This window comes from Anas acuta, chromosome 4 (assembly GCF_963932015.1).
Source record: "Anas acuta chromosome 4, bAnaAcu1.1, whole genome shotgun sequence".
NCBI lineage: Eukaryota > Metazoa > Chordata > Aves > Anseriformes > Anatidae > Anas > Anas acuta.
The window spans coordinates 7,862,535-7,877,604 of NC_088982.1; the positions used below are offsets into that span (position 1 = coordinate 7,862,535).

General features: G+C 41.2%; 1 long non-coding RNA gene across 1 annotated transcript; it reads left to right on the top strand.

Moving 5' to 3' along the window:
- The first annotated feature begins 509 nt into the window (after nucleotides 1-509).
- On the top strand, nucleotides 510-14,800 carry LOC137855188 (uncharacterized). The gene is made up of 4 exons (XR_011095573.1): nucleotides 510-787; nucleotides 13,074-13,197; nucleotides 14,206-14,348; nucleotides 14,568-14,800. It is a non-coding gene; the product is annotated as an uncharacterized lncRNA (long non-coding RNA).
- Nucleotides 14,801-15,070: the final 270 nt, after the last annotated feature.

Genomic DNA, 15,070 nt, shown 5'->3' on the forward strand with positions numbered 1-15,070 from the left:
CATCTATCTGGCTGAACTTCTGCAGATTACCCTATATCCTATCCAGACATTTTGGGCAAATGCAACATACCAACGAGTTGTATCTGCATCAGGCTGAGTAATACTTCCTCACAACACAACTTCCTTTGTTCAACCAAGATAAACAGTGGAAGAGCATCCTGTTGGGCCACTGGGATGAGAGGCTTCAGTTCTTATTTATTTTAAAAATATTTAGATTTAGTAAATACCTACAGCAAGTAGGAAGTGCATAGTTTACCCAAGCAGCCCATCACATGCCTGTGCTTGCCAGCAGTATGTTGTTCAGTCACTAGATGTCTCTGCGGGCCACCAACCTTGGGGTCTCTGGTAAGCAAAGACAAAGCTGGGACTTGGGCAGGACTGAAAGCCTCTCTGGGTGTGGGTCTGCCTGCCAGGCACAGTTGTTTGTGCTTAATAAATCATTTGGGAAGGTCTGTGTTCCTTCAATAGCGTTGGTCCCTGTTGTATAATCCCATCAGCCGTATGATTCAACAGGTAGCACTTACTATATGGGGCTTTATGTTTATAAAGCATGTAAAGAACAAGGAGAAATCCAGTTTCAGGTGTGTCTGAGAATTTGGGTAACAAGTATCGCAGGAGGAAAATCAGGCAGAGAGCACATGTAGAGACTGAGCCAGTTCCTTAGGGAGGCTGGAGAACAAAGAGGGCCACAACCCAGTCCTCTGTATGGGAACACCACCCAGCAATGCAATGAGAAGATGATTGCACCAGAAATCTCACAGCAAAACCCAGGCATTGAGATCTTCAAGTAAGTCCATGACATTTTGCTTCGTCAGCTGGGAAATGTTATACAGAGCAGAAAAACAAAATGCCAGCTCTCATTGCATGTCTGGGGACGTCTCTGAGGAAAGGTGAAGGATGTAAAGCATGAATTCATGCATGTCTTTCATTCTGAGAGAGTGTGAGGAAAGAAACCAGCATTTCACTTCCTCTGGGAAGAAGTAGAAAGAAAAAAATCATATAAGAGAAAAGTACAGTCTAGAAAATTGTAGGTGAAAATTCCTTTGAGCCGCAGCGGGAAGATGCAGGGTAGGCAGAGCTGTGATTCACTACAGTCACAATATTGCAACTTGCTGGTGCCACAGGATGTGTGTATGTGTATACACATGTTAAAATTATATCCCTCTTAACTCTTGTAAGCGAGTGTTTGCATTTCTAGATAGGCAGATAACTAGATGCTTGGTTGTTTGTGTCTATTTTTGGCTTTCCTGGGGTAATCAAGTGTATTGCAACAGCACAAAGGTTTAAAAGGCCTTTGATAGGAAAGTAAGGCGAGCACTCAGTAGCAGAAGAACAGATAGACAGCAAAACAAGATACAAGAATAGAAATTAGATATAATCCAGACTGGTAGCAAAGGGACTGTCCCATTTCCATCAGAGCAGTGTGTGGCCTTTGAAGAATGTAAAGAGAAAAAAAATCAGCTCCCAAGATTACCATGGAGTAATCAATGTCGTATTAATTATACTTGACACTTCAGAGCCAAACGAGGCGACTATTTAATTAAAAGCACAGCATCACCTTAATGAGAACAACCCACACTTGTCACATCACAGGAGGGTTTATAGCCTCCCTCCCCACCCTCTATTCTTTGAATCCAAGTTCAAATTCAAGGGAAAGTTTGCCTATAGATTATGTCCAGATGTGTCTGATGTTTTAACTCTTGTTTTCAGCAGTTCCCTCTGCAGGAAAGATTTGTGCTGTCCCTGAGCAGGCTCTGTTTTTCTGTGACAGAAAGCCTTAGACATTTCCAGGGGCTGTGAAGCAAGCCTTAGGCTGGAAAGCAGTGACAGTGTCACTTCCAAATCCTGCTGAAATGGACCATATCAAAAGGTCTCATCCAGACCATCAATTCATATTAATTGTCCTCTGTCCAATTACGGTTTGAAGCTCTTTGGCTCTACAACTGGAATTGACAAGACACTACTTTGAATAAGGTAAATCTCCCTGGATTTAGGCCATCTGGTCCAAGCTGAAGCCCTGCCAGGAGGGTCTGAATGGTATTCCAAACAGTATTTGGGGCACTGAAGAATCTCCATGGGCGTCCTAGTTATGAGGACGGGTGCCTTAGCTACGGCAACTCAACTTTTATGGGTCTCAGAAGTACTTCCAGAATCCATGGTGGTCCATGAACATGTGTAGGGGGACGTCAACCTCCATGATGCCACTGATATCACGGACATAGGACACAGAACATGGACATAGGACAACTCTGGAGTTATGTCTCTAATTACTCCTTCAGCATGTGTCCCACTAGTGCTAAGGAGGTCTCCTGTGTTCTTTTTTTTTTTTTTTTTTTTGATTTTTTTTTCTACCCATGTTTCCCAAGAAACTCTTCTACAGTCACAGGTTCAGAAACTACTATTTTTGATACCTACCATTCATCCAGGAGAACTTCAAAACCAGCAGAGATCATTTTCCCAATCTATTATGTGTGTTGTGTTGCCAGGAGCAGCGGTAAGAGAGAAATTTTGCAGCACACACCTATGAAGAGCCTGGAGCATGCATGGCTTTGGGTGACATCAATACATCAATGGGGTTTTATCCTCTGGTAAATCTGGTCCATGGGAACATAGTTTTCAGGACTGGAAGAGGTAAACTCCAGCTGACAGAGGCAACAGACATGTATAATCTGGTCATAAATATATCAAATCCATTTAATTATTTTTTCTCCAGTTGCCCCTGTTAGGATGTCTGGTTAGGGACTTCAACTTGTACCTTACATTAGCTCTTACATTAACTTCCAGTCAACAGTTCCTTCTTTGCTACCATTTTTGGGTTAAATATTTGAAGTGTTCACTCTTTCTCTACTAGCACGATGCTCTTTGCTTTGAGTTACAGCAGAGACATGGCTGAAGATGAGGGAAGGGTTTAGGAGCTGTGGCTTACTGGATAATATATGAGTGTTCCTTCTATTGGAAACATTTTCTCTTGATCTTAGTTTTACTTGTTGATTGCAGGTTGATGACCTCCAGCAGCCTTGGCTAATGCAACTGGCTGAGGGATGAATGTTAAGAGAACGAGTTTAAAATTACAAAATTGTCCACTTAGCTTGAATATTGATACTGTCTTTGATATTTTATAGGATTTTCCTTGCAAGATCTACAGAACTCAATGTCAGTGAGTCAGGGTCTTGGTCAAACTTGCGTAAATATAGTGTAGTTTGCTGGGTTCATTATTTTCCCCAGGAGTCTGGAAATGTCTGATTTTCTTCTAGTGGTCTGGACGAAATCTTGTCTGGCAACTCTGGTATTTTATCTTCCTTAAGTTTTTGACCTGAGAGTCATTTCACTGGTAGCACAGATTCTCTTTGGAATTGTTTTCTTTAAAAATTCAATTACAATTCCTCCTTTTGATGAAAGGAAGTGAATCATTAACAGGCAACTCTCCAAAGTTTCCTAGAGTTTGTCCCAAACCAGTAGTGCTGCCCTCTCTTTGGTGGACTGCATCTTAAGCAAATCCTAACATAATTACTAGACATCCTGGGATTTAGCATGTAGGACAATATATGTATATTTCTTATTATTGGCCATTCAAAAAAAATCAAAGGCATTAGTAACCACATGATGTATCCCAAAGACCTCATCAAGAGTAAATTACCAGATGTCTGAGAAGCCTTGCTGAGTGGACATTTTGAATTTGTGGGGAACCTGAAAAGTATCACAATAGGTGGCAAATATATTGGTGTTGCTCCAGTACTGTGAGGATCAAGCCAATACCACATGCATTTCGACAGAAGCCTTAAGCTCCTGTATCTTTGCTGTCATAACATCTCTCTCCTGAGATGGTGTTGTCCCTCTTACAGCTGGATAATTCCACAGCTGATCTCCAGAGGACGTTTTGCATTCCCCAGCAAAATGGAAACCACAGTCCTTGCATTACTGAGGGGGTCTAGGACAGTGACTTTAAGTTATGAGGGCTTATCCTATTGGTTGGGAATAAGCTTGGTAGGACAACCTACAACCATGGGATTCAAATATCTTTTGGAATTAATGTCCTTTAACACCAGCTGTATGTTGGCATTTACACAAACCTCAGCTTACTGCAAATATGGTCTTAGCTGTCATTTAAACACATAAGAAAGAGACATTGGATTTAGGGTACTGGAAAGGCTCATTTTGGGTCTGGGATATACAAGTTCTGGTATGGAACCAGTGGTTTCAATTTTCTCTTTGTAAAAGTAAGACATTCAGTGCAAAAATTCTTAATATAAAATAGTCAGTATAAGATTCGTAGACCAAAAGACTAAGTGCCAAGTTGAAGTTCAAGTGGTTGTTCAGGCCTCTTATCCTGGTGCAGGCTTGTCTCTGGATCCTTGGATGGAAATTGAATAATTTAATATATGACAGTGTAACTACATCCAGTTGTAATCCCTTTAATTTTAAAAGAAAGTATCATAACACCTTCAATGTTCAACTCTGTAGAAGAAAAGCTAAAGGAAAAAGTCATTTATAATCACAGCTGTTAGCTGGCTTTTCTTCTGAAGCACGACAGCTTCTATTTTTCCTGGTGTTAAAGGCAGTTTTCCCAGTAGGTCTTTGGGCTAAAAGACATATGCAAAACTGACAGAAGAAAGATCTCCTGTGTTCTCTAAAGTATTAACAAAACAGACTTAACAGACTTAGATTCTTTTTTTTTTTTTTTTAAGCTTCTAATAATTTTGTTGCATCTTTCCTGTGGCAAGGACACAGGGGAGAATATTTTAAGCAGTAACTGACTGGAAGTGCATGCACCTGTGCAAAGACAGCACATGGTTGCTTGTGCCAACTGGATGATTAAGCACACATCTGCCTCTGCAGTTATCTGTGTTGTACATGCAGATGCTTTTTTGGGAGGAGAAATGGAAGCTCCAGCCATGCAGGTGTGTGGTGCAAGTTTTATGACTGTTTTTGGAGATGTGCTCCTACTCTCAGCAATATGCAGCCCACATGGGAGTAGGACACTGTGAACAAACAAACCTGTAGTCCCCTTTGGAGGTATTTACAAACTGATGGAAGCTCCCCCCAGCCTTTGTTATGGGTCTCAAAGCTATATAACCTCACTCACATCACTATCTTGAGCATAGAAGTGGGTTAACTTCTGCTACGTGCCTCCCAAAGCTGCTTCACATCTGCATGTAAAGACAGGGAGATGTGGTCATAAGAACTGAGGGTCCTTGACAAATGCTGTCCAGCTGTCATCAAGCATGACTTACCTCTCCATCATTAATGCTACAGCTGACATCAATATCTTGCAGCTGGGGAAGGTAGGACAACTTCCTGAGGAGAGGTGAGAACTAGCTGGGAAGTTGTTCTTCCTAACGTCCTGCTTCCCATTGCTCTCCCAGTGAGAAGAGGGAGTGGGGTAAGAAGCAGTGCAGTCAGCTGTCATTTTGCTGAGGTGGCACAGGCAGATGTTATGTTTTTGTTTGAATCAGAAAAGGGGAAAAACTAAAAGATGCAATTCTTTTGTAGGTTTTCACCAATTAGTACAGGGTTCAATGATTTTCTGTGTTTGTTCTTGCTGTTTCATGCAGGCATACATCTCCATCTAAACCACTAAATGCACAGGTGTCTTCAGGAACACAGAGAACATGGTGGTTAGTAACACAGCAATGCTAACCATAGTGAAAAACCCCACCAGGGCAAAAACTGTGCCAAGAATCATATTTTGCAGCTATAATTATTAGAAAATATCTGTTTGCTGTGGTTTTATTTTACACAGTTGACTTTTGTTGTTGTTGTTGCAAGGTTCCCATGCCTAAAAATTTCCTAGATGAAATGTTTCTGCTTTTGGTTTGACAATTAAATTCTGCACATTTTCTTCTAATTTCTAAAAAGCCACACTGCTCAACTGAAGTGCATGTTTATTTGTGTCCACTAGAAGCCTGTAAATGGGTGCTCAGCAAGAGTTTTGGTGCAACCAAGGGAGAAGTAAAGTCATTAAGGCACTATCAAAGTTTTTCTTTCAAGTGAAGACACCATGATTGACATATCCTCACTATTTTATTGTAGGGATGCTTAAAACAGTGAACGAAATGTAAAAAATATTTGTGTTGATATATAAACCCTGATAGGTCAGAAGCAGGTAGCCATGAGCCTCAGAATCCTGCTTTAAAAAATATATATGTCTTAACTTTAATTGCTGTTCTGTGGCAGGACAACAATCTCATCATCATGCTGGAAAAAAACTCTTCCCATGGAGCAGATTTCCCAGGCAGCTTGAGCAGAACTCCTGACAGCATTGTCTTCTCTCCCCGCAAAGCCACTTGTAGTGCTACTCATTGCCTAATGCTTCTCTGTCATTAGAGTACTTTCAATGGAATGAAATTGTTAGCGTTTAATCCTAAAGGCTCCCCACAACTCTAACCTACTGTGTTTATCGTGTTTGGCTCCATTCCTCAGATACAAGGATCTTCTTAGCAGTCTTTTGGAGAGCAGATGGGAAAACTTAGGAAAGAATCTTCTGCTGTCCATGGCAAAGTCCTCCTCAGCACAGCATCTACACAGCAAAGGTAGTGATTTACTAATGTAGTAGCCTGACTGATAATCTACAGATACTTTCTGTTAGTGGTGGAGACTGTAGGAAGGAGAAAAGCCCCACTGCTGCAAATAATTGTTCAAGCAAAGACTCCTGGTGGAGATGTTTCTGATGCACATAAAGCATGGGAAACTGAGAGGAAGACATAGACAGTTTCTTAGCTGAAATGGAAAATTCCTTACACAGAAAATGTGTGAAAATTCTTAGGGATGCAGAGAAGGATTAACTTGGAATGCTACCTTCATCACTGTAAAATATCTGTGGTACTGGATTCCCAAGCTCTTTTCCCCTCTTCTCCCAGTAAAGTCAGCCTCCTGCTTTCTGAAGCGTGTCATTTTCTAGATTCAGAAAATATGTATGTACTGGCATATCCTTTTAATTAACCTAAATTTACATAATTTCATATTACCAACTACTGAGGCATTCAAAAAATCCCACAGTCTTATTTTCTGGAATTTTGGGCCTGTTTCTCATTTGTACTGGGGATGCTTGCTATCATCTGACAGTGTGAGGGCGTTGAAAAGGAGTGGGCAAGTAATTCATGCTTGTCATTCTGTGAAATACTACCTGGAAGGTGGGAAAAATCCCTCTCCTGAGGGGTTTCCTTTTACTATCCATGCTGTACCAGTTTCTAGAAGCCCAGGTCCTTTACGGGGTTTTGACTGTGGTATGAGTTGTGTAAATGAAGCACCATTGGAAATGAAGGGCTCAGAAGGCTTTGCCTTTCTCCCCTTGGTCTTTCTTATGCCAGAGTGGGGGATAAATTACTTTTGGCTTTTAGCAGCTACTCTGAATTTTTTCATTTCCCTCACCACTTACCTAAAGCAACTCACTGAGATAATTTTCCATGTCAGCAGCTAATCTGATCTATCAGAGATTGCATTACTAAACTTTCTATACAAATCTGCTCTCTCTTTTTCTCTCTCTCTCTCTTTTTTTTTTTTTTTTTCACAGTCCTCATAAAAATCTAACTTGCTGTTACCACTGTCTACATCCAAAAGATACAATTAGGTATTAGCCAACAGTATGCACCAGATGTCACTGACCTGTTTCTTTGTGCCTTTTTCTCTCTATCTGGGGACATAAGAAAGCTGTAGTCCTCCTTAACTTCTGGTTGCATAAAGGATTAAATCATTATATTTTGTTGCAAGAGGCTCCTCTCTGGGTCTGAGCACCCCAGGTCTAATCTTGCTTACCATTTGTGTGCTGAAAGAACTTGAATGATTTCAGAACAACTGCTCATGAGTTAAATTGGTCCAGCTGAATGGGGTGTCAGGCCCCTGTTGATTTATTTATTCGCTAAGTCACTAGTCATCTTAGTCCTTGATTCAGCCAAACTAAATACTTCCTGATCTGCATAACCAGAAAATAGCTACACAGTGAAAGGATTTTTGCTTTTAGGTATGTTTCCCGAATAAATTTATGGTCCCTCTTTGTCCCTCTGTATAGTGGACAGAAATGCATTGCTCTCCTCTTTAACCTAGACTTTTCAGATGAATTACCTATAATCTCATCCTATTGCTTTCTGTGCTTCAGTGCAGACATACCTCCAGACCACAAATCCTTCCTGATCTACCAGGGCTTCTCCACTGCTCGGTATTTCACATTCTTCTTTATCCATTGGGGAAATTGAACTTCCAATTAAATTAACATTATTATAAAGAGCAGTTTCTTTCTCTAGAATGTTTGCCTTAAAACTTAAAAAAACAACAACAACAACAACAAAAAAACAACAACACATTTTTAAAAATGTTTGTCTGAAAATTTATACTCTATTTTTATCTGACTGGAAAACATTCATTTCACTTAAATGTTTCCTCATAAATATCTCCTGCCTTCACACTTCAGTGACTTGTCATCTCCATATTTAATGTCAAAATGAAGCAAAACCTTTGTTATGAACATTCTTGAACTCTAATGTTTCAGCCAAAATCCAGATCACAGTTTTATAATTTGAGCTCAACTCCTGCAAACATACATAACACTCACTAGGGATCATTTAACTGTTTGTAGACACTTGTATTTGCTTTGAGCTAGGTTGTCAGTGGGGTTAATCTGGAGTAGTTCCATTGCACTATGTTGCTTCCATTAATGATCTACTTCTACCATTTCAAAAGAATTGTTCCCCCAAATGGAAACAAAAATCACCTGTACTTTACATTTTCCTGGGAAATTTATGATAGTGACCTAGTTCCACCATCCTTCTATTCCATGTTATTATTATTAATAATAACTGTTATATCCTTTCATAGCAGAGCGGTAGCAGAATTCACAGCCTCAAAGACCACCACTCAAAAGCATATTGAGAATGCTTTTTGGCATATTACTCCTACAGTTTAGGCCTGTTTGTTTATTTATTTATTTAATCCTGCTCCAATTTTTCATTTTTGACAGCAGGAAGCTGGAATTTCAAGCTGCTCTTGGCAGCTTCCCTTTAGCATACATTGCCTCCTTACATAGCTAGTGTGTGGTATCAAGGAAGCTCAGAGCTTCTGCTCACAGGTAAAGTACCATTTTTTCACCTATGCAAATCTTTGTGACTTCCACTGTTCTCATTTTAGATGATTCCACTGACACGAAATGTCACTAGTGCACAGGCTAGGCCAGCAGTTGTTTCAGCCCACTTTAGACCTGGCCTTGCTCAGTCCTGATTTGTTTTGGCGTTATGGCTGGCTCTGAGATGTTGAATGGTTAAAAAATAAAAAAGTTGCATTCACTTGTGTTTAATGAAGGAAGAAATTGCTAGAAAAATCTATCTTCTCTCCCCATCATGCTTCACTTCTTAGAAAGCTTATCTTGGATTTTTAACAGAGATTCAGGTGTGTGCTCCAGACCTGCCTCATTCCTGAGCTCTGAGATGTGCCTTGGGACACGAAACAATTGTTTGTTATTTCACTGGGAGGTTGCTTCCAGTTTCTCTAGCTGAAGCCACTCCTTCATCTCTGACTGTCTTTAAATATGCAAAAGGAGACAGACTCAGACAATTCCGCTCCCAAATTTCGGGTGGATGATTTCACTACTGCATTAGCAGTCACCCATTCTCCAGCTGACTAAACAATTACTGTTTCATCATGGTGAATGCTATTCTGTCCCCAAAGCCAGAAGTCCCATGGAGCTGTGATGGGAAGAGCCCGCATTATACTTAAATGAGCAACAAGCTGGAGCAAGGCTGAAGTATCCTTTAGCTTTATGTCTGTCCGTACAGGAGTTTCTAGAATAAGACTCTGAGTCCTGCTTAGCTCCTGATGGGGCTGGAAAGGAGTGACTTTACTGTTTTGGTCAGCAAACATTTCCTGGCTTCCCACTGAAAGCCCCAAGCAGGCATGTCCCCTCCCAGATGCTGGGAGAAGCTCTATCTCAGGAAATAATATGTAGAAAATGCTTGGGGCAGACATCGTTACTGCCCAGACAGAAAGCAGAACTGCTAGGGTGCATCATGCTGTTGGCTGCAGGATGGGAATTGCCTTTCTTGCTTCTCCATTGAGAAGTACCATGAGGTGCTAAATAAGCTCAGGTCATTGCTCCTTCAAAGGTGGTCCTACAGGCTGGGCTCACGCATTGATAGGGAAACTGAGGGGTAATGCAGTGCTGCAGCTGGTTCTGGGTGCCTAAGTCTATGCAGGCAAAGAGATCAAATAAAAAACTTCTTTTTCATTATTGTACAATAAAGAAAAAAAAGCAATATACTAGTATATCCATATCTATACCTGCATCTGTATCCATATCTGTATCTGTCTACACCTAAACCTACACCTGTATCTATATCTACGTCCATATCTACATTTTGCACTGAGACACACCCATACCACCCAAGGACTGGTCTCCTCATTGGGATTTCTGTCCTTCTCCTTGTTGCTCTGTGTGTGACCTTTGCCACTTTCTTTCAGGTCCAGGGAACAACCCACATCTTGTATCTCTTAGATGTGGGGCAGGAAGGGAAAAATTGGCTGCAGCCCCAGATGTTACTCATGGGTAACGATGTCAGGGCCAGGACTGCAGTCCACACCCTGGAGAGCATTTGTTCCACCTCTGCATGGTGACTTAACCAACATAAAAACTGCTCCCAGGCTTAACAAACATAAAAACTGCTGCCATCAAAAGCTTAATATTGACACATATAGGATTTGTGCTTCTTCTGCAAACTTACAGGAAAAAGTGCATTAAGCCATAGCATCTGTGTGTGAAATAGTTTAGCAGTCAGTGATTTAAACAAGTCGACGGTGTAGCGGTGGTGTGCGTATGTGATGTAAAATAATTTGTTCTGTGGGATGTGGGTGCAGAGACCAAAGGTTAGTGTCTGTTTTGGAAGGCAATTTTTTTGAACTGCAGGCAGCAAAACAGACGGGTTGTTGAAGTTTACAAAAGACTGTCATTGCTCTGCTATGTAATTTTTAAATAAACACATTTTAGTCGTTAAATACACACTCTTCAAGCCTCAGTAAGAAGAACATCAGAGTTGTTAGTCAATCTTTAATTCATCTGGTATGGGTTACGGCTGAGCTAAGGCATGTTACAAATAAGAGGAGATATTTTCCAAGGACAATCTATCTGTGATAACCTCTAACACAGCAGGAGGCCAAACTCTAGACTGTATCCCCTTTATTTATGCATTTTGGTTTTGGTCTTCTTGTTGCTATTATTTATTATATAACTCCAGAGAAGACTAGGGGATGAAATTGATCTCTTGAGGTTCCTTTGAGACTTCCATTTCCATGATTAAACGAGTCTATAAATTGTTGCAGAGGTCACCACACAAATGAATGCTTTATTAGGCACCAGTAAATGACTACAATAGCAAACCGAAGTTGTGTTTGTACAATATTTCATAAATTACAGACAACGAGGAGTATCTTTCATATGTGGGCACATTCATTCCTCCCCCATCCCCAGACCCCTGTGGGTTCTTGTTTCGTTTGGTTTGCAGTGTATGTGAATGGGTCCTGTTTCTCTGAAGGAATCTCTTTTTCAAACTGAGGTTGTTAATTTAGAAGTGGTTCGCTGGTAAGCTCATCTGGTGTGCCCAGCTTTAAACCCACCTATGCAGTCCACAAAGAATTGAGGGGGAGTCAAGAAGGAGGATAAGCATTGCCTAGATAGGGCATGTGGTGGAATATATTTCATCTCTCTGAATGTAATGACACTAATTTAATTAAAAATCCAGGCTGGCCGGTACAATTTACAGAACAACATGACTAATATTGTTATGCTTATGTAAGCAGAGAAATTAATTAAAACTTTGAAGCTTACTCGTTGGCATAATGAAAACTCATTTTATGCTGGTGAGAGATTAAGGAAACCTTCTCGGTGGGCTCTTTTGCAGAAAGGGACAGAAACCCTCCCTGCCCCATTCTCACAACCAGGGAGCATTTAATTAAACTCAGCGGAGAATGTAACAGTGGGAAAATGAAAGCAGCAAGAAATATTTTTGTTAATATATTAGTTCTGGAAAAAGAGCTTTGGAATAGCCAGAAGGAGCTTGACACGAACTCTGCTGGTGTGAGAGATAAAGGGGAGAGTCATTTGTTATGGGAGCTGCAGTGATGTGATGCCGAAAGAGGGGTGCAGCCAGGGGAGCACTGGTGTGGGGGGTGAGCTCCCTCATGGCAACGTTACAAGATTCTGCAGACAATGACTTAGATGGGATAACTCCTTGCTTGTTTTCAGGTAAGGGATGCCAAGGTCGGGTCCTCCTCCCTGGGGCTCCCAGCCTTCACTTCTTTCTGTTAGTTCCCATACCTGCTTTTTCTCACCTTTCTGAATAACATGAAGATACCACTGCGAACTACATAGTCATAGGAAATTTCTGTAGTAGTCACAATGATTTTAATTCAGTTAAAAATCTATCTAGCACTGCAAAATGTCCATGTATTTGGCCATATACATATATATATATATGTGTATATATATATGTACATGCAGATAAATGTGCACATAAATGTACACATAAATGTAGAGTGTAGCTGTTGATGTGGGTTCCTTCTTAGCATGTATCCAGATTTCCTCACTAAAGCAACTGGACTCACTGCAGAGTTGTCTGAACTAACACAAAAAAATCTGAGGATGTTCTGACTCATGACAAGGACGGGTGCAGGTCTTCCCAATTGCTTGGGCTAAGAAAGGAGTAAATGGTAAGGGATAACTGCACCACACAAAAGATCTGGAGCCTAAGCTCCTCTGTTGGATGAGAGTCTTCAGTTTTCCTAAGGAATAATGCCTGAGAGGTTTAAAGTCACTTGGGTGGAAGGAGAGGAACAAAATTCCAGATGTTAAATGGCTGAAGTTGCAAAATTTTCTAGTTTTGAATATTGCTCAGGACTTCCTTCCATCAGAAATTTCCCTTCCAACATAATGATACAAAAACTTAGTAAAAAGACAAGAAATAAAATTCTCTTCACTTTTAACCTGATCAGCAAGGTAAACATAAACACGTTGTATATTCAGAGACAATGTGGAATGAGTGCTCTTGGCAGGGAGAGGGAGCTCTTTGTACCTTATGTGGACATATGAATCTTCCCAGTCTGAATGTCTTGCTCGAAACCCACCTGCCAGAGCTTACACCTGAGCATCCCACATCTCACTGGAAGCAGAAAGGTCCATGCTGGCTGGTTCAATCAAGTTTGCTGAGGAAAGATCCAACACAGGTAAGTGGATTTCAGGATTTGCAAAGGGTAAATAAATAAAGTAAGTAAATAAATCCAGCATTTATTAAGAATCAGCTTTTTATTTCTGGGGACCATCATGTGAAGCCAATGCCCAAAGGTCTGATTTTAAGTGGATGTGGTTGGTATTGCCATTCTCTGCCATGGGAGTATGAGAGGTTGTCCCTTGGCTGCTGTGGGTGATGCTGTACATGTCTGGATTGACTTCTGTCTCTCCTTCTGGCCCTACTGCATGCCAGATGTGCTCTTCCCAACATCTGGATGATGGGAGCTACTGCTATTCACAAGAATTAGATATCCTCCATATCCAGGTGTCTTTACCAAGCTCTGTTTCAGCCTCAGGGCTCCCCAGCAGTGTGATTCCCCGCGATGACAGGCAAGATGAGCCTTTTTTATGAGGTTTTAGCACAATATGAACACACTGTAGCAGTTACTGTCAGGTCCATTTTCAAAATGGCAAATGTGGTTAATATTTTAGCTAGGGCTGAGAGTCTGTTTGCCTAGACAGGGCCACTCTTCCCTTGCTTGTATCTTTTGCTCATATATCTTCAGAAATTGCTACTCCAGAAGAGCTCTCATTTACTCTGTGTCTCTGTACAGTCTTGGGATGGCATTTCCCAGGTACAAGCTCTGAGGTTTCATCTATAGCAGCGAGTAAAATGAACAGGGGCTTGTTTCCCTGGCCTTCAGGCAAGTAACGTGGTGGAGATCATGACTTTGCAGCTAAATCAGTTTCCTTCCCAAAACAGCGTGGTTTTTGTCCGCATGTTGGTTGGACGCAGTCCTTGGCCTGTGCTCTCCCATACCAGGAGTGGTGCCAGCAAATGAATGAGGCATATTATCAAGGGACAGTGCACAAGGCTCACTCCGTGAGCTTGCATGGACACAGGTACTAAAATACCAGCCTGGAGATGCTAACAGTGAGTCTCACAGATTGCCTATGGAAGTGTCTGAACACTGCATGTGTATACGTGTGTATCTGTATTGTAGGGTGAAGAGTTCAGCTGGACCTCAGAAATATCCAGGGAGAGGACACTCCTGAAGGTCTTGGAAAGCAGAATTTCCTCAAAATAGAGGGAACTGTCTCTGTTTCAGGAGAGAGTCAATGGATCTGTCAGGGCAGCAGTGGGAAGGTGAGCACAGAGATTAGGGTGGCAGCACTATGTGAAACAAGAAGCTAACATCTCAGTGTGTCTTGGAGGTGTGGAAGGAAGAACTACGTTCTCCACCTACACAAATAGCCAGAGGCACAGTTAGCAGTTCCGCCTTGCACCCAAAAAAGGTTAACCACTAATTGTAAGTTACTGACTGTATGCATAGGGAAATGAGATGAAACTTTTACCTTCCCATAGGAGGTCCCTCCAAACCATCATCTTGTCATGTAATTTTTTCACCTGCTTCATGGGCTCTTCATTTTTTCATCTCCTACCATCAGTACCAAGCATGAAATATGTGGCTTTTAGGAGAGTCTCTGAACTCAAGAGCTCCTGTTATGGAAACAGGTACAGTATTTCTGGGTAACTGATAAACAGATAGGTATGTTATTGGAAGAGTCATTGTTAATATTTGACACGCCTCATGGTTGACAAGGGTTATAACAATTGTTTCCTTTAACTGGTTGCATGAAGTATTGTGTATTTCTACTACCGGGAAATTAAGACAATTAAAGAACGCAACCACCAGGCAAGAAATTTACAGTGACATCTGAATGACTGTTGTTTTCCTGTCCACCCAAAGAACAAAGTCCCCAGGCACAGCAGGTGATCAGCAATACTAATGAAGCAGCTGATGCACAGGGGAGTCCTTCCCTTGTGCACTCCACCAACCTGCCTGAAACGCCTTTAATCAAAATTTC